Here is a 19423-nt window from a genome sequence, read left to right as displayed (position 1 = left end):
ACCACATTGAGATACCATCCCACACCAGTTAGAATGGTGATCATTAAAAAGTCTGGAGACAGCAGAGGCTGGAGAGGATGTGGTAAAGTAGGAACAATTTTACACTATTGGTAGGAGTGTAAATCAGTTCAACCATTGTGGAAGACAGTGTGATGATTCCTCAAGGATCTAGAAATAGAAATTCCATTTGACCCAGCAATCCCATTACTGGGTATATACCCAATGGACTATAAATCATTGTATTATAAAAACACATGCACATGTATGTTCATTGTGGCACTCTTTACAATAGCAAAGACGTGGAACCAACCAAAATGCCCATCAATGACAGACTGGACAAAGAAAATGTGACACATATACACCATGGAATACTATGCAGCCATAAAAAACGATGAGTTCGTGTCCTTTGTAGGGACATGGATGAACCTAGTTATCATCATTCTTAGCAAACTGACACAAGAACAGAAAAATCAAACACCACATGTTTTCACTCATGGGGGATGTTAATCAATGAGAACATGTGGACACAGAGAGGGGAGCATCACACACTGGGGTCTGTTGGGGGTGATCTAGGGGAGGGATAACATGGGGAGAAATTTAGGTATAGATGATGGGGGATGGAGGCAGTAAACCACCTTGCTGTGAATGTACCTATGCAATAATCCTGCACGATCTGCACATGTACCCCAGAATCTAAAGTACAATAAAAAAACTGTATTGAATGATCAAATCCTTGATTTTTCATTTTTACAACTTTCTCTAATTGAGGTCCTTATTAAACCAATTGCAACTGGCTTTACTGAGTACCATCATCTTATTTATAGTCTTACTATAGCTAATGATGAATAATTATTGATTTTGTGCTGAATGTTATTTTTACTGTAAAGCATTTAAATTATCTTTTAATTTTTTCCTTTTTTCTTAGTGGTTTTACTATCAGAAACAAAAGATGTTTTAGGATAGAAGTTGGATAATAGATTTTGTTCATATCAAACAAGGTTTGGAAATGACCAGAATCAGAATTTCATTTCAAGAGTTCTTACAACTCATGTTCCCAAATGTGAACTCGACATTGGTTGAGATTAGACTGGTCAGGATCCTCCTAGGTTCAGGTTATTTGGTTCCAGCAGTCTAAGAGTCTAGTACCCATGGTTTTTTGGCCAAACTCACATGAGACGCCTGGAGAGTATCCTTAAGATTTAGAGAAAGAGGAAAGTTCGACCAGGTGTATATTTGATCCACCTGCTGAGAAATGCTGACTGGTGGAAAAGATGAGTGAAAGAGAACATTTATCTCATGCCTCTAACTTTTGCAAGGACATATTAAAGGTTATAGATCTTGTTCTCCCTCTCTTTTTTATAGTAACACTAAAAAAAAAAAAGAGAAATGAGCAAAAGGTAAAATCTCCCTTTGGAGGCTGATGAAAATTGTCAGATTAGATGGGCTCTTTGGGAATCGTTACTTCCTATAATGCTCTGCATATACCCAGAAGAGCACAAGAAATCACCTGTCAAGGTCACTCTGCTCAGCAGAAAATTTCCTTAATGCCACATAATAGTGAGTGAAAAGGGATGCAGATAAGGCTTTGACCACCAACTCTTTAGGGCTATGTGCGGGCTTCACTTTTTCTGGGAGCTGTGTAGCTTCTACTCAAAGACCCCAGTGCTATTTATTTATTTATTTGAGATGAAGGTTTGCCCTGTTGCCCAGGCTGGAGTCCAGTGGCGTGATCTCAGCTCACTGCAGCCTCTGCCTTCTGGGTTCAAGTGATTCCCCTGCCTCAGCTTCCTGAGTAGCTGAGATTACAGGTGCCCGCCACCATGCCTGGCTAATTTATTGTATTTTTAGTAGAGACTGGGTTTCGCCATGTTGGCCAGGCTGGTCTCAAACTCCTGGCCTCAGGTGAGTCTCCCACCTTGGCCTCCCAAAGTGCTAGGATTACAGGCATGAGCCACCATGCCCAACCTGACTCCAGCGCTTTTGACAGTGATGGCTGAAGCTTTTCTGTTGAAATTCTGTCAGCTTAAACATCCAGCCAGTCTCAGGGTTGGTCCCCCCTAGGTTAGAACCCACCCTGCCCCTTCATGTGCCCCTGGAAGGCAGGTCGTCTTTCCTTTTGGGATCATGGAAACTTTCCCTTTGGGATAACTCGTTTTCTGTTATCCTCAGAAAACCAATAGTGAGGGCTCTGCTGTTTAAGGTAGAAATTCTTACTGTCTTAATCTTCAGAATGATCAGGTCCTCACTCACGGTTTGGAAAGATCATCAGGCTCTCAGCCAAGTCTGAAGAAAAATACTGCCCCAAATTCATATGCAGAGCAGTAAATGATTGGAATGCTTCCAGGAGGTGAGCCAGGAAAATTCTTATCAAGGAAAGCCAGTAGTCAGCATTTCTAGTTTATTTTACTCACTCTTCTTGTGCAAAGGGAGGGAATTTATATTTATTGGGTGACTGTGGTGTGCCAAAAGCTGCACTAGATACTTCACATTTTTTATCTCACCCATAGCACAATCTTTGAGGTGGGTATTATAATCCCCTTGGAAATGAGAAAACTGAGGCTCAGAGATGTTGTTACTTGCTCAGGAACTTAACATAAGTAGTGGAGCTGAAATTCTAGCTGCTTCTGACCTTGATGCCTCATTCTTTTTCATGAGGTCCTTTCTGAAAAAGATAAAGCAAAAATTATAGGTTAGCTCTGCCTGGTCCCCTTCCATAGCTGTTGGACCATCTAGCTGGGATGGCCCAGATGTTACCTAAACAGGAAATGTTTAGGTAAGAGTCAGAGAGTGGTGAGTCCCCTCACCAGAGATTTTGAGGGGTGGCTGGTTGATCACAGTTTACAGTATTGTAGAAGAGATTTGTGCATCTGATAAGGAAGTGTGTGCCAGTAGTGGTATGTATTGCTGATGGGAAATTAAAAGTAAAACCGGGCCGGGCGCATGGCTCAAGCCTGTAATCCCAGCACTTTGGGAGGCCAAGGCGCGTGGATCATGAGGTCAGGAGATCGAGACCATCCTGGTCAACATGGTGAAACCTTGTCTCTGCAAAAATACAAAAAATTAGCTGGGCATGGTGGTGCACGCCTGTAATCTCAGCTACTCGGGAGGCTGAGGCAGGAGAATTGCTTGAACCCGGGAGGTAGAGGTTGCAGTGAATTGAGATCGTGCCATTGCACTCCAGCCTGGGCAACAAGAGTGAAACTGTCTCAAAATAAATAAATAAAATAAATAAATAAGCTATTTTGCAGAAACACATGAAGTAAATAGTGGTCCATAGATATTCTAAAAATTGTGATGGTAGCATGTGACTGACTGATGTTTGGGAATCACCAGGTGGACTTGCTGGATTTGAGGGCCCAGGGGCTTAGCCCAGGCTTGGAGGGACAAGTGCTTATGCACAGTCAGCAGGCACAGGTGGCAGCAGGGGCAGGGAGCCTGGGGATCCAGGCATAATGACTGGGCAGCTGCCAAAGCCTACATTGCAGGTGGCGAAGCTGTTGGGACCAGAGGCCTCTAGAGGCTCCACATCTGTGAGAGCCTGTCATGCTTCCTTCTCAGGGAAGCAGACATGTAGGGGTGAATGGCATTAAAACAGAGACCCTGGTCTGGTCTGAATAAGTTGTTGGCTATGGAAGATGGATTAATTCTTTCTCTGTTTTTGTCTCAGAGCTCAGGCTCTGAGTCAATGGGCCCACTTACTGTTGTGTGACTTTAGTCAAGTTACTGACCTGCCTTCAGCTTCTGTTTCCTTATCTATGAAATGAGAAGGAGGAGATACTAAAAATACCTCTATGTCTGCAGGTACCATGGCGAGAGCCAACACTATGAATCATGCTCTCCTCTGTGCTCCCTGGAGAGTCAGGCGACAAGAAGGGACCTGCAGGCCAATTTGTATGTGGTGGTATGGGGTGAGTCATCGGCCAGGACTCGCCTTGGTCCTCTAACAGCTGAGGCATGGCCTGGGACAGTGGAGACCCTGTTTGTCCCGGACTTATTATATACTTCCTCACAGGGTTGTCGTGGGGGTTAAGTGAGATACTATAACTAAAGCAGTGACTGGCTCAATAAATGTTAGTTATTCTTCTTATTATTAACTGATGATACTTTTGGAATTAAGCCCTTCTACTACCCAGTGACATGGGCTTAGTATAGCCAGATACGATATTTCATTTTAATCAACACACTATAACATAATCTGAGTCTAATCCTAAATTAATTTGAGTCCAAGTCCTTGCTTATAATTCTCAAATATTGAGGGGAATTACTATGATTATAGTAAGGACAAAGCCCCCATTCTCCTAATTCTCTCATCTTCTCCTCTGGGCCACCTCATGACTCAGGGATAGATGGGGCCTCCATTGCCCTGGGCCATGCCTCAGCTGTTAGAAGACGAAGGCCAGTCCTGGCTGATGACTCCCCCTGCACCCTGACATGCAAATTGGCCTGCTGGTCCCTTCTTGTTGCCTGTCTGAGTCTCCAGGGAGGACAGAGGGTTATTCATAGTGTCAACTCTGGCCATGATGCCTGCGGACATAGAGATATTTTTAAAATCTCCTCCCTAGTGTCTGGCTGAAAAGGTCATGCCTATCTTTTTATGCCTGGTGTCAACTTATGAACAAGTAGGAGGAAGAACTCACTTCGGTTAATAGGACCCAAACAATGTCAGGGTTGGGTCCTATTAACAGAATGCTCCCCTCACTCCTCACCCCCCACTGTCACCCCCTTCCCCAAAGCAGTTTATAGGTGTTCTTATGAAGGAGAGGAGAATGAGGGACTGGGTCAAAGGCTACCTTGGAGAAGATTAGTTAGATGAGTTCAGGTAGCATCAGTGGGGCTGGACTAGGACCAATGGGTGATAGCTACATGGAGAGGGTTTGGATTTCACATTTTCTACTCATCAGAGATGGGAAAAATGGAACGTTATAAATGTTATATTACCAAACAATGGGCACCTCACCTTTGAACATATTCAAGCGAAGGCTGGAAGGCCTCTCCCGGGATGTTGATGCCTGGGATCCTGTGGGTGCAGAAGTCCAAATGAGATGGGCTCGCAGGCCCTCCCATGGCTGAGATCCAGTGATTCTGGAAGGGGTTGTGGTAGGAACTGCATTTCGGGTGTGGGCACTGAATGAGGGGGATACCAAAACAATTATATGGAGTAGCCCTGAAAATAAACCTATCTATCTATCTATGGTCACATTTTCCTGGGGCTGATTTTGTGTTTCAGTTTTCCCCATGTCTTTCTTTTTCCTTTCTTTTCTTTTTTTTTTTTTTTGAGATGGAGTTTTGCTCTTGTTGTCCAGGCTGGAGTGCAATGGCAGATCTTGGCTCACGGCAACCTCTGCCTCCTAGATTCAAGCAATTCTCCAATCTCAGCCTCCGGAGTAGCTGGGATTACAGGCATGCGCCACCATGCTGGCCAATTTTATATTTTTAGTAGAGAAGGGGTTTCTCCATGTTGGTCAGGCTGGCCTCCAACTCCTGACCTCAGGTGATTCTCATGACTCAGCATCCCAAAGTGCTGGGATTACAGGTGTGAGTCATGGCATCCAGCCAGTCTTTCTTAATAATCACAGGGAATTTCATTTGTCTGATGTAGAAGTTAAATTAAATAGGGTGGAAATACCCGTTTTCATTTCCCTCCTCCCACACATTTCAATAATAATCATCCTTGGATTTGTCTTGTTGGACCTTAGCCTGTCAGATTGCTTTTGGCACATGAAACTACTGAGGTGGGATGGTTCAGTGACTTGGCTAAATCATACAGGGGTGAGTGGCAGAGCCCAGACATAAACTTCGGCTCCTGGTCTAGTGCTCTTTGTGGTAAATTGGACTGTCTCCCACTGCAGGGCACTGAGAAAGCCCATGACACCCAGGGTGCTGAGATGAGCAGGAGGTCACACATGAGTCTGGAAGGCCACCTTTTTTAGGTGAAGGTCCTTTCTTCCTGGTAAAGTGCTTGTACATATAGGTACTCAGCAAATGTTTATTGAGTTGAACAGAGCAATACTATCACAGCCTGGTACCTAACTAATAGTCCATAAATAGTTGCTGATTGAAAGCAGCAGAGCTTTCAAGAGCTTCAACAGAGCTGCCCACAAAAGCTCAGGATGCCTGAAAAGGCTGATGTCTTTTTCTCGACTCCTGGAATCATAGGTAGGCTCAACCCTCACATGGTGACAAGGCCTCCTACGTTCTCTGATGGCTCCTGAGAGGAAGCCATCTGGGCTGGAACTAAGATCAATCCTGAGGATCCTTCCTACAAACAAGGGCTCTGCTGGGCATCCACGTTGACTCATTAGTAGACAACGAGCAGCCTTTCCTCCTGCCCTGGGCCTGCAGCCTGCCTGACATGGGAGCCATCCAGTTTCCTTCTGTGACTAACTGGCTGCAGTGTTTAGCAGAGCTCTCAGTCAGGGAGTGACTGGACTCCAAACCCAGCTTCTTGGAAGCTCCTAATTGGGCTCTACCTGTCAAGAGGTAATAGAGAGATTTATTGATATTTTTGAAGTGCAACTTTATGCTTTTTGATAACTAATAAATAGCACATTGGAGCTTTCTCATTTTGCGGCTCAGTCTACAGAAGGCATGTGAAAGATATTTACAGCTTGCAGAACTGTGATCTTACTCTTCCTAATTGCCAAGTAGTCCTCTCTCTCTTTTTTTTCTATAAATCATCCAGGACTTAGAGTCATTACAACTGGCTATAAGAGGGGCTTTAATCATCCCAAAGATTCCAAGATAGCTTGGGAGACAATAATGTCATGTAAAAGATAGCTGCTTTCTTCCCTTTTGGTTTGGGGACTTGTTAAAGAAATGTTAGTAGATGGACAATATTTAGATTTTGTATTCTGTGCCAGTAGTGCTAAGAAAAGATTACTGGCTTCAAGAGTGAGCAGTGCTAGGAGATTGAGGAACCACAGCCAGGAGCTCCACCGGCCCTTGAAGATGCAGAGACATTTATCCAATCCAGAGGATGGGGAGATAACACACTTAGTGGTTCAGAGCCCTGGTTTCACAGTTAGGTTAATTCAGTTCAAATTGTACCTCTGTTACTCCTTAGGTGGGTGACATTAGGGAAATCACATAATGTTTGAGCCTCAACTTCTGCATTTGTTTTATAGGGTAATTGGGTTATAGCACATTCTAAGAAAGTGTGGGTAGAGATAGGGATGGTGGTATGGACCTCATGGTGTTATAGAACATTCTAAGGGGACAAATGGTAGCAACATTATTTAAAATTCTTACTGAGTGTGCATGCTTAAGCAAGTCACTTAACTTCTCTGGGCCTCAGTCTCCTCAGTTGAAAGGCATTAGGGTAGGTGATGATTCCTTGTGTAAGATGGGGTCCAGTCAGGAGACAAGTCATGCCAGTTTTTTTTAACATAGACGTTAATACAATTCATTTTTAACCAGGTATTAAAGAAATGGAAAGGCAATCAGGGAGCACAAAGGAACCACAGAGGTAGCAGCTGCAGGAAGTAGCTGGGGCTGGGAACAGATGGAAGAAGCAGTGACTGTTAAAACTCAGAAACCTGGCCAGGCGCAGTGGCTCACGCTTATAATCCTGGCACTTTAGGAGGCCAAGGCAGGTGAATCAAGACCATCCTGGCCAACACGGTGAAACCCTGTCTCTACTAAAATACAAAAAATTGACCAGGTGTGGTGGTGCACCCCTGTAGTCCCAGCTACTTGGGAAGCTGAGGCAGGGAATCACTTGAACTTGGGAGGTGGAAGTTGCAGTGAGCTGAGATTGCGCCATCGCACTCCAGCCTGGTGACAGAGCAAGACTCCGTCTCAAAAACAAAAAAACCTCAGAAACCTGGAGAAGGGGATGCACCTCCTAGCTCAGATGGGTTCTGCTGCCTCTGGGGAGGGAAGGGAGAGTAGTACAACCTGGCTGGTGCTGAGAAAACTGCAAACAGAATCACTGTGCTGTGACCAACAGACTGCTATAGAAGTTCTAAAGAAGAAATCTTGCTGGAGCCATGCTGACCTAAATGGGAAGCAGGCAGGAAGTGGCTCCCTCCTTTAGGTCTCCCTTTAGCACTTCCCACCCCTAGAAAATACCTCAAGAGAGCAGCTGGCAAAGGAGAAATTGGCTGTTCAGGGCCCCCTCCCTGGTATCACAAGGTGGAGTGCTCAAGGGTGGGCTTGGAGTTGGAGCTGGGAGAAAGCAGTGTAATAACTGAGAATCTCAGAGGTTCCTTTTAGGTCAGAGTCTGTGAGTCAGATTCTGAATCCCAGGCAGAGAACTCTGTATGTGGGCTCTTGGGAGAGCCAGCATGTATGGTGGAATGAGTCTGAGCATTGGAGTCACATAGATCTGGTTTATAATCTTATCTCTGACTCTTATCAGCTATGGGATATTGGACAAGATACTTTGAATTTCTCTGAACCTCATTTCCTCCTCTGTAAAATGAAGATACAGTTCCGATACCCACCTCATAGGGTTACTGTGATAATTAAACAAGAAGACACATGTAAAGTGCCAGGTGGGGCTGTCTGGCATATGCACGGTAGCCATTATTTTTGTGAGGGATTCTTGTTCAGTGGTATCTGCTGATCGGCTTGTTCCCTTTGTTGGCTCACACATTGATGTAGGCCGTTTTGTGTCTTCCAGTGAGACATGGGTCTGTGAACTGTGGAGGGGAGCCTGGGCAGCGGGTTGGCAGTGGCCAAGGATTCTCATGTCAGCAGGGGCACCAGGGGCAGCATCTGCATGGCTGCTCTTGGTTTCTGGGAAGTTGCACTTCACCTAAACGGATCTTGTAGTCTGGTTCCCGAGAGAGGTGTGTTCAGTGCAGGGCAGGGGGGATGTTCCCACGACTGTGCCAAGCCTGAGCTGCAGTGAGTGGGCTCTTGGATGCCCTTCATACCACAGGCAAGAATTTGATTTCCTAGGCAGAAATTCTGTAAACTAAGAGAATCCTCTAGAATCTTTTTTTTTGCCACTCAATGGAGCTCCTATCCTTTCACTTTTTTTTGGGTGAGTTCTTAAACTAGAAATGATGTGGACACACAGACTATTCACATTCTTGGTGGCATCAATAACTGGCTTTTTACAAGGTACTGACTTTGTGCAAACTATTATACAACGTCCTGTATATGCATTGTCTTGAATCCTACAAGGTAAGTTTTAGTTTCCTAACATTACATTCAAGGAAACTGAGGCACAGAGCTGGGAAATAAGCTTGCCCAGGGTTTTCAAATAGCATTAAGTGGAGTTAGGATTAGAACCCAAGTCTGTTGGATTCTCAGCCATTCTGTTTTACTCTTAAGCCAACCTTTTCCCAGCGCTAGTTAAAAGTAGTACAAATTTAACTTAGAAAATGCCTGTACCTGTGGGTCACACAGTGGTAGATTACTTAGCAGTGCACCTAATATGGTTCCTTCCAACTCCCCATTGAAATAACAATTAAAGTGGTTTAAATAGCATCTATTTAACAGCCCCCCATCTTCACCCAGTGTCTCAAGAAAATGCCTAAAATGCAAAGAAAATGATGAATACTCGTAACCCAAATGAACAGTTTTGGGTGTGATTTAAATCTGCTATGAAGAATATTTTCTTTAGCCAATATTCCAAAAATTATTGGGGAGGAAGTCTATGTAACTTAAAATGTGTTTTTAACCCAAGACAAGGCAGTCAGGTTTTTATGGTAAAACAATTCACCTAAAAGGTACATCTCTGACAATTTTTTTCCCTTTATGTCTAAGTAATTTTGTGATTGCTGTAAGCGTGAGAGGCAATAGGATTAAGCAGCGCTATTTCTCAGAAGCGCCTGCACACAGCATGGCCATGCATCCCCTTCTAACAGATTCACTGTAGGCTCAGCTAGAACAGGGTTTGCTAACAAATTCTGCTGGACACGTGAAAAGCTTCTGAAAATACAGATTTTCAAAAGTTGTACAAAGAGGGAAGCTGGGTTGAAAAAAACAATTTGCAGACTATACTTCTTTCACCCTGCATAAAAGAGCAGTATTGTTTGCTCAGGAGAAGGTAGGAAATGGCTAGTTCTTGCCCCATTGATAGCTCCCTGCCCTGGAGGGCTCGGGTCTGTGCTAACAATATGATTCTAAATTGTATTTGGAAAAATTAAGAGATGAGAATATTCAGGGATTTGTGTGTGTGTGTGTGTGTGTGTGTGTGTGTGTGTGAGGGGGTGGTGGTGGTGTGTGGTAAGAAATAGTACCCAAGAGGAGTACTTTCACTATTTGATATTTTTAAAAATAATAGAAAATTAAAGTAATTAAGAGTGCATGACTTGGAAAAAATACTTAACAAATCTATTTGGAATAGAATAGATAAGTTTGAAATGGACAAATGGATATGTGTATGATAAATGAATGGCAAAGCTGAAATATCTGAAGGGAGGAAGGATTATTCAATAAATTGTGCTGCAACAACAGATTAGTATGGAGGGCTGGGTGTGGTGGCTCATGCCTGTAATCCTAGCACTTTGTGAGACCGAGGCAGGAGGATCATTTGAGCAGGAGTTCGAGACCCGTCTGGGCAACATAGTAGACCCTGTCTCTAAAAGAAGAAAAAATGAACAATTAAAAATAGATTAGTATGCAAAAAATAAAATTATATCCTTACCTTACCTTATTTCTCAAATTAATTCTAGGTTGTTTAAATAATTCATTGTAAAAAATGAAAGGAAAACATTTTAAGAAAGGAGTTTACAAACTGAAAAGCAAAGAATAATCTTGAAAGGAAAATATTGATAGATTTATCTGCATTAAAAGATGAAGGTATATAATTTATTTTATTTTTCTGGGAAGACCAAATGAGAGTAATTTGTATTAAAATGCTCTGCACTGCAAAGTGGAATAACATAAAGTATTGGGAGCCGTTGATAGGAGAATGTAATTTTTTCATTTGGTGATCACAATCCAAATTCTTTCTCCCAATTTCCACCTGAGCATGCTAGAATTTAGTTCATTACAGCTGTTTTCTAAAACTTTTTATTAAAAAAATTTTTTTAAAGATAGGGTCTCCCTATGTCGCCCAGGCTGGTTTTTAACTCCTAAGCTCAAGAGATCCTCCCACCTCGGCCTCCCAAAGTCCTGGGATTACAGGTGTGAGCCCCTGCACCCAGCTTTAGAGCTGTTTTAACAAAAGCATAAACAGTAGTTTATTCCCTACTATAGTTTCACAGCAAAGATATTCATTACTAATTTGAGAATGAAAGTAGCACCTAGCTAATGTATATGAATTCATTCTCTTAAATAATTCCTACCTGAAGAACACGGGAATGCATTGGTGTGGATCCATAGGACTTGGAATTGCAGTAACACTGCCAGCTCTCTGGAGTTGGTGAGGTTTCAGCTATGGGGAGGGGGTCCTACAGAATGGAGACAGGGAATAGCTGTGGAACCAGGGAAAGGGACTGGGTGGAGCTGTGTTTTCTTAGGGAAAACAGCCTGGGCTTTGGAACAGGTAGATGCAGGTTGAATCTTGACCCCTCACTCACAAATGAATATTTCTGGGCCAGTTACTTAATTTCTTTGTTCTGTTCAGAGAAGGTAATAATAGTGCCTGCTCTGGTTGGGTTCTCACAAGGATTAAATGATCATCCCAAGGCAGGGAAAGTGTGTCAAGTGTGGAGTCAGTGTCCTGTGGGGTTCCTTTCTCCTTCCTTTCTTTGTCTTCTTCCAGCCCATTTGGCCCCAGCTCTCTATCCAATATATTCTACAATCTTACCCTGAAAGCTGGGTCTGCGCTTGGCAATGGTGTTGGGAATATGATCAAGAAAAAAGCCATAAGGCCGGGCATGGAGGCTCATACCTGTAATCCCAGCACTTTGGGAGGCTGAGTGGGGAGGACGGCCCAAGAATGTGAGACCAGCCTGGGCAACATAGTGAGACCACAGGTCTAAAAAAGAAAGAAAAAGACGTAGCTCAGGTCTTCAGGTAGCTCACAGTACAATACAGATATGGGCGCTTAAGCAGATAAGTCCAAAGCAAGGTGATGAGAAAGGATTACTGCAATTTTTTGGGGAGCTCCAAGAAGGCAGTTCCTGGAGAGGCTGAGAAAACAATCGAGGAAAGGTTATTCTCAAAACTCTGTAGGAATCAATGGCTCCAGATACTATGCAGGAACCCTCACCTGTCTCCTCATTTCTTTCTCATCTCAGAGGCCTGAAGCTAACAACTGGAACCCACAGGGAAGGTTTTCAGTAAGGGGCTGCAGCACTGTTAAGAAAGCTGGTAGCATTTTCTGCTTCCTGAGCCTCCCCAGCAACTGTCTCCTGCTCTCTAGCTAATTGCCTATCAAATTAGCCTATCAAATTCCTAGCTAATTGCCTATCAAATTAGCTTGTCCCGGGAGGACACCGGTTCAACTTTACCCATGGGTGAGAGGGGGAGCATAGTTCTGATCTCACACAAATAAGAGTGTACGTAGCTTATCTTATTACAGTGATGAGGACTGTGGCCATAAACAGGATCAAGAAGAAGACATTTACTTTCTCCAAAGTGATCCGTAGGGAAGTGCAGCAAGCTTACTTGCTTGCTTAAGGTGAACAGAAAACATGGGCTGGTGGCCTTGAGGAACGACCCCTGTGCGATTCCTGAGCTGCAGGAGATAGTTTGCTGCTCACAGGTGGCTCCTTCCACCTTTGGAATGGATTAGGAGCCTCCGTCTTGGAGAGTGAATCATCATGAACTTCTGCTTCTTGGGTCATTGTTTCTCCTCTGCTGTGGTTTATGGGGCTAGTTTTGCAGTGTGATGGTCTTTCTGAAGAGGCTCCTCTTCTATTGTTGGACTGCTTTAAGCAAATTTTTCTTATCATGAACACTAGTAGGTCTTCCTGTAACTTCTACCCACTGGTCTTTATGCTGAGTCTAATCTGTCCTCACCTGCCACATTACCCACTGGATGCTTTCTATGTACCAGTTGTACTCCTTACTTCCGGTTCATTAGATGGGATGGCATTATTATTCCCATTCTGCAGAAGAAGAAATTGATTCAGAAAGGTTTGGCAACTTGCTTGAGGTCACAGAGCCAGTAGGTAACCCAGTCATAATTTGAATACCTCTCTGCCTGACCCAAAAGCCTGTACTCTTACCACTGCACTGTGCTATGTGTTAAACTTCATTTATTTTTTGAAGTTAGAGACGAGGTGTCACTATATTGCCCAGGCTGGTCTCAAGCTCCTGGCCTCAAGCAGTCCTCTGGCCCCGTCCTCCCAAAGTGCTGGGATTACAGGTATGAACTATTGTTCCTGGCCTGAACATTTTTTTTTTTTTTTTGTGGTAAAATATACGTGACATAACATTTACCATTTTAGCCATTTTTAAGTCTACAGTTCAGTGGTTTTAAGCACATTCACATTGTTTTACAGCCAGCAGCCATCTATTTTTTAAGGATTTAAAGACAGCAGGGCCGTTCAAGTCTCTTGGTAGTGGGCCACAAGATTATTAATTAAGATTGTTAATCTATATGTGTGGGCCAATGCACTTCTATTTGGTAACAATGGCTTGGTGAATAATTATTTGGAAGAAACTCAAGTGCATAACCAAATTTAGGAGTTTTGAAATATTTATTGTCTTCTGTTAGAACTTCATAGTCTCTTATCTTCAGGAAATTAAACAAGAACTTCTCACTATTATGTGGTTAATTACATTCGGTTTTAATTACAATTGCTAATTGATCCCAGCCTACCAGCTTCACATCGGAGTGCAGCAGGCCCGCCAGGATAGTGGCAGGCAGGTAAATGCACTGGAGAGCTCTATGGGTTACCTAATTAGATAAGGTAGTGTTTGCTAAGAACCTGGGCAGCTCACCTTGGGGGCAATAGGCATTACCAAGAACAGTGGGTATCTAGATTCCCTGAACATTTTCTCTTCAGTTACAACATCCTTGTTTTTCCCCATGAAGCATAGATTCCAGAGCACTTTATCGAGTGCTCTGCTCTCCAGCCTACTGACTAACATTTCTCTCCAAGCATGGCATCTGGAATGAAACCCAACACTCCTACCACAATCCTGTCAGTACGAGCAGAGCACACCCCCTGGCCTCGGACAACATGCCTCCACACATGAGTACATCTCTGGCAGTGCCTTCATGTTGCTGGCTTGTATTGAGCTTGTAGTTGGTCCAGATTCCAAATCTTCCTATGTATTATTGCAACACCAACCCTCTATACTGATGTCCTTTTGAACATCAAGTGTAAGACTCTATATCTTTTTTTTTATATTATTATTATTGCTTTTTAGGTTTTGGGGTACCTGTGAAGAACATGCAAGATAGTTGCATAGGTACACACGTGGCAGTGTGATTTGCTGCCTTCCTCCCCTTCATCATATCTGGCATTTCTTCCCATGCTATCTCTCCCCAACTCCCCACCCCCAACTGTCCCTCCCCTATTCCCCGCAATAGACCCCAGTGTGTAGTGCTCCCTTCCCTCTGTCCATGAGTTCTCATTGTTCAACACCTGCCTATGAGTGAGAACATGCGATATTTCATTTTCTGTTCTTGTGTCAGTTTGCTGAGAATGATGTTCTCCAGGTTTATTCATGTCCCTACAAAGGACACGGACTCATCGTTTTTGATTGCTGCATAATATTCCATGGTGTATATGTGCAACATTTTCCCTGTCCAGTCTATCATTGATGGACATTTGGGTTGGTTCCAGGTCTTTGCTTTTGTAAACAGTGCTGCAATGAACATTCGTGTGCATGTGTCCTTATAGTAGAACGATTTATAATCCTTTGGATATATACCCAGTAATGGGATCGCTGGGTCAAATGGAATTTCTATTTCTAGGTCCTTGAGGAATCGCCACACTGTCTTCCACAATGGTTGAACTAATTTACACTCCCACCAGCAGTGTAAAAGTATTCCTATTTCACCACATCCTCTCCAGCATCTGTTGTCTCCAGATTTTTTAATGATTGCCATTCTAAGTGGTGTGAGATGGTGTCTCAATGTAGTTTTGATTTGCATTTCTCTAATGACCAGTGATGATGAGCATTTTTTTATATGTTTGTTGGCCTCATGTATGTCTTCTTTTGTAAAGTGTCTGTTCATATCCTTTGCCCACTTTTGAATGGGCTTGTTTGTTTTTTTCTTGTAAATCTGTTGGAGTTCTCTGTAAATTCTGGATTTCAGCCCTTTGTCAGATGGGTAAACTGCAAAAATTTTTTTCCATTCTGTTGATTGCCGATTCACTCTAATGACTGTTTCTTTTGCCGTGCAGAAGCTGTGGAGTTTGATTAGGTCCCATTTGTCTATTTTGGCTTTTGTTGCCAATGCTTTTGGTGTTTGGGTCATGAAGCCCTTGCCTATTCCTATGTCCTGAATGGTTTTGCCTAGATTTTCTTCTAGGGTTTTTATGGTGTTAGGTCTTATGTTTAAGTCTTTAATCCATCTGGAGTTAATTTTAGTGTAAGGTGTCAGGAAGGGGTCCAGTTTCTGCTTTCTTCACATGGCTAGCCAGTTTTGCCAACACCATTTATTAAACAGGGAATCCTTTCCCCATTGCTTGTTTTTGTCAGGTTTATCCAAGATTGTATGGTTGTAAATATGTTGTGTTGCCTCAGATGCCTCCGTTCTGTTCCATTGGTCTATATCTCTGTTTTGGTACCAGTACCATACTGTTTTGATTACTGTAGCCTTGTAGTATAGTTTGAAGTCAGGTAGCGTGATGCCTCCTGCTGTGTTCTTTTTACTTAGAATTGACTTGGCTATGCAGGCTCTCTTTTGGTTCCATATGAAGTTTAAGGTGGTTTTTTCCAGTTCTGTGAAGAAGGTAGCTTGATGGGGATAGCATTGAATCTGTAAATTACTTTGGGCAGTATGGCCATTTTCACGATATTGATTCTTCCTAACCATGAACATGGAATGTTTCTCCATCTGTTTGTGTCCTCTCTGATTTCGTTGAGCAGTGGTTTGTAGTTCTCCTTGAAGAGTTCATTTGCATTCCTTGTTAGTTGTATTCCTAGGTATTTTATTCTCTTTGTAGCAATTGTGAATGGCAGTTTGTTCTTGATTTGGCTCTCTTTAAGTCTGTTATTGGTGTATAGGAATGCTTGTGATTTTTGCACATTGATTTTGTATCCTGAGACTTTGCTGAAGTTGCTTATCAGTTTTAGGAGATTTTGGGCTGAGACGATGGTGTCTTCTAGATATAATAACATGTCATCTGCAAATAGAAACAATTTGGCTTCCGCCTTGCCTATTTGAATACCCTTTATTTCTTTTTCTTGCCTGATTGCTCTGGCTAGAACTTCCAGTATTATATTGAATAGGAGTGGTGAGAGAGGGCATCCTTGTCTAGTGCCAGATTTCAAAGGGAATGCTTCCAGTTTTTGCACATTCAGTATGATATTGGCTGTTGGTTTGTTGTAAATAGCTTTTATTGTTCTGAGATACGTTCCATCAATACCAAGTTTATTGAGGGTTTTTAGCATAAAGGGCTGTTGAATTTTGTCAAAGGCTTTCTCTGCATGAATTGAGATAATCATGTGATTTTTGTCTTTGGTTCTGTTTATGTGGTGAATTACATTTATAGACTTGTGTATGTTGAACTAGCCTTGCATCTCTGGGATGAATCCTACTTGATCATGATGGATAAGCTTTTTGATGTGCTGTTGCAATCGGCTTGCCAGTATTTTATTGAAGATTTTTGCATCTATGTTCATCATGGATATTGGCCTGAAGTTTTCTTTTCTTGTTGAGTCTCTGCTGGATTTTGATATCAGAACGATGTTGGTCTCATAAAATGATTTGGGAAGGATGCCCTCTTTTGGGATTATTTGGAATAGTTTCAGGAGGTATGGTAACAGTTCCTCTTTGGTGTCTGGTAGAATTCAGCTGTGAACCCATCTGGACCTGGGCTTTTTTTTTTTTTTTTTTTTTTGTGGTAGGCTCTTAATTGCTGCCTCAACTTCAGATCTTGTTATTGGTCTATTCATGCTTTCAACTTCTTCCTGGTTTAGGCTTGGGAGGATGCAAGTGTCCAGGAATTTATCCATTTCTTCCAGGTTTACTAGTTTATGTGCATAGAGTTGTTTGTAATATTCTCTGATGATGATTTTAATTTCTATGGGATCTGTGGTGATTTCCCCTTTATCGTTTTTTTACTGCATCTATTTGGTTATTCTCTCTTTTTTCTTTATCTGGCTAGTGGTCTGTCTGTTTTGTTGATCTTTTCAAAAAACCAGCTCCTGGATTTACTGATTTTTTTTGAAGGGTTTTTCGTGTCTCTATCTCCTTCAGTTCTTCTCTGATCTTAGTTATATCTTGTCTTCTGCTAGGTTTTGAGTTTTTTTGATCTTGCTCCTCTAGCTCTTTCAATTTTGACAGTAGGGTGTCAATTTTGGATCTCTCCACTCTTCTCATGTGGGCACTTATTACTATATATTTTCCTCTAGAGACTGGTTTAAATGTGTCCCAGAGATTCTGGTATGTTGTGTCTTCGTTTTTGTTGGTTTCTAAGAACTTCTTTATTTCTGCCTTCATTTCATTGTTTATCCAGTCAACATTCAAGAGCCAGTTGTTCAGTTTCCATGAAGCTGTGCAGTTCTGAGTTAGTTTCTGAATTCTGAGTTCTAACTTGATTGCACTATGGTCTGAGAGACTGTTTGTTATAATTTCTGTTCTTTTGCATTTGCTGAGGAGTGATTTACTTCTAATTATGTGGTCAGTTTTAGAGTAGGTATGATGTGGTGCTGAGAAGAATGTATATTCTGTGGATTTGGGGTGGAGAGTTCTGTGAATGTCAATCAGGTTTGCTTGTTCCAGGTCTGAGTTCAGGTCCTGGATATCCTTTTTAGTTTTCTGTCTGGTTTAGTCTAATATTGACAGTGGAGTATTAAAGTCTCCCACTATTACTGTGTGGGAGTCTAAGTCTCTTTGTAAGTCATTAAGAACTTGCCTTATGTGTATGGCTGCTCCTCTATTGGGTCCATATATGTTTAGGATTGTTAGCTCTTCTTGTTTTATCAATCCTTTTACCATTATGTAATTTCCTTCTTTGTCTCTTTTGATCTTTGTTGCTTTAAAGTCTATTTTATCAGAGATGAGAATTGCAACACCTGCTTTTTTTGCTCTCCATTTGCTTGGTAAATCTTCCTCCATCCCTTTATTTGAGCCTTTGTGTATCCTTGCCTGTGAGATGGGTTTCCTGGATACAGCACACTGATGGGTTTTGGTTTTTTATCCAATTTGCCAGTCTGTGTCTTTTGATTGGTGCATTTAGCCCATTTACATTTAGGGTTAATATTGTTATGTGTGAATTTGATACTGCCATTTTGATGCTAGCTGGCTGTTTTGCCCATTAGTTGATGCAGATTCTTCATTTTGTTGATGCTCTTCACCATTTGGTGTGTTTTTGGAGTGGCTGGTACTGGTCGTTCCTTTCTATGTGTAGTGCCTCTTTCAGGAGCTCTTGTAATGCAGGCCTGGTGGTCACAAAATCTCTGAGTACTTGCTTGTTCGCAAAGGATTTTATTTTTCCTTCACTTATGAAGCTCAGTTTGGCTGGATATGAAATTCTGGGTTGAAAGTTCTTTTCTTTAAGGATGTTGAATATTGGCCTCACTCTCTTCTGGCTTGTAGGGTTTCTGCTGAGAGATCTGCTTTGAGTCTGATGGGCTTCCCTTTGTGGGTGACCCGACCTTTCTCTCTGGCTGCCCTTAGCATTTTCTCCTTCATTTCAACCCTGATGAATCTGATGATTATGTGCCTTGGGATTGCTCTTCTTGAGGAATATCTTTGTGGTGTTCTCTGTATTTCCTGGACTTGATTATTGGCCTGCCTTGCTAGGTTGGGGAAGTTTTCCTGGATAATATCCTGAAGAGTATTTTCCAGCTTGGATTCATTCTCTTCATCACATTCAGGTACACCCATCAAACGTAGATTAGGTGTCTTCACATAGTCCCACATTTCTTGGAGACTTTGTTCATTCCTTTTTTCACTTTTTTCTCTATTCTTGCCTTCTCATTTTATTTCATTGAGTTGATCTTCGACCTCTGCTATCCTTTCTTCTGCTTGGTCAATTCAGCTGTTGAAACTTGTGCATGCTTTGTGAAGTTCTCGTGTTGTGTTTTTCACCTCCATCAATTCACTCATATTCCTCTCTAAGTTGTCCATTCTTATCATTTCCTCAAATCTTTTTTCAAGGTTCTTAGTTTCTTTGCATTGAGTTAGAACATGTTCTTTTAGCTCATGGAAGTTTCTCATTACCCACTTTGTGAAGTCTGATTCTGTCATTTCATCACATTCCTTGTCCATCCAGCTTTTTCCCTTGCTTGGGAGGAGTTGTGATCCCTTGTAGGAGGAGAGGTGTTCTGGTTTCGGGTGTTTTCCTCCTTTTTGTGCTGGTTTATTCCCATCTTTGTGGATTTATCCACCTGTCGTCTGAGTAGTTGCTGACTTTCCAACTGGGTCTCTGAGTGGATGTCCAGATTGTTA

The sequence above is a fragment of the Callithrix jacchus genome, chromosome 1 (genome assembly GCF_049354715.1).
Source record: "Callithrix jacchus isolate 240 chromosome 1, calJac240_pri, whole genome shotgun sequence".
Lineage (NCBI taxonomy): Eukaryota > Metazoa > Chordata > Mammalia > Primates > Cebidae > Callithrix > Callithrix jacchus.
This window is presented reverse-complemented; position numbering follows the sequence as displayed.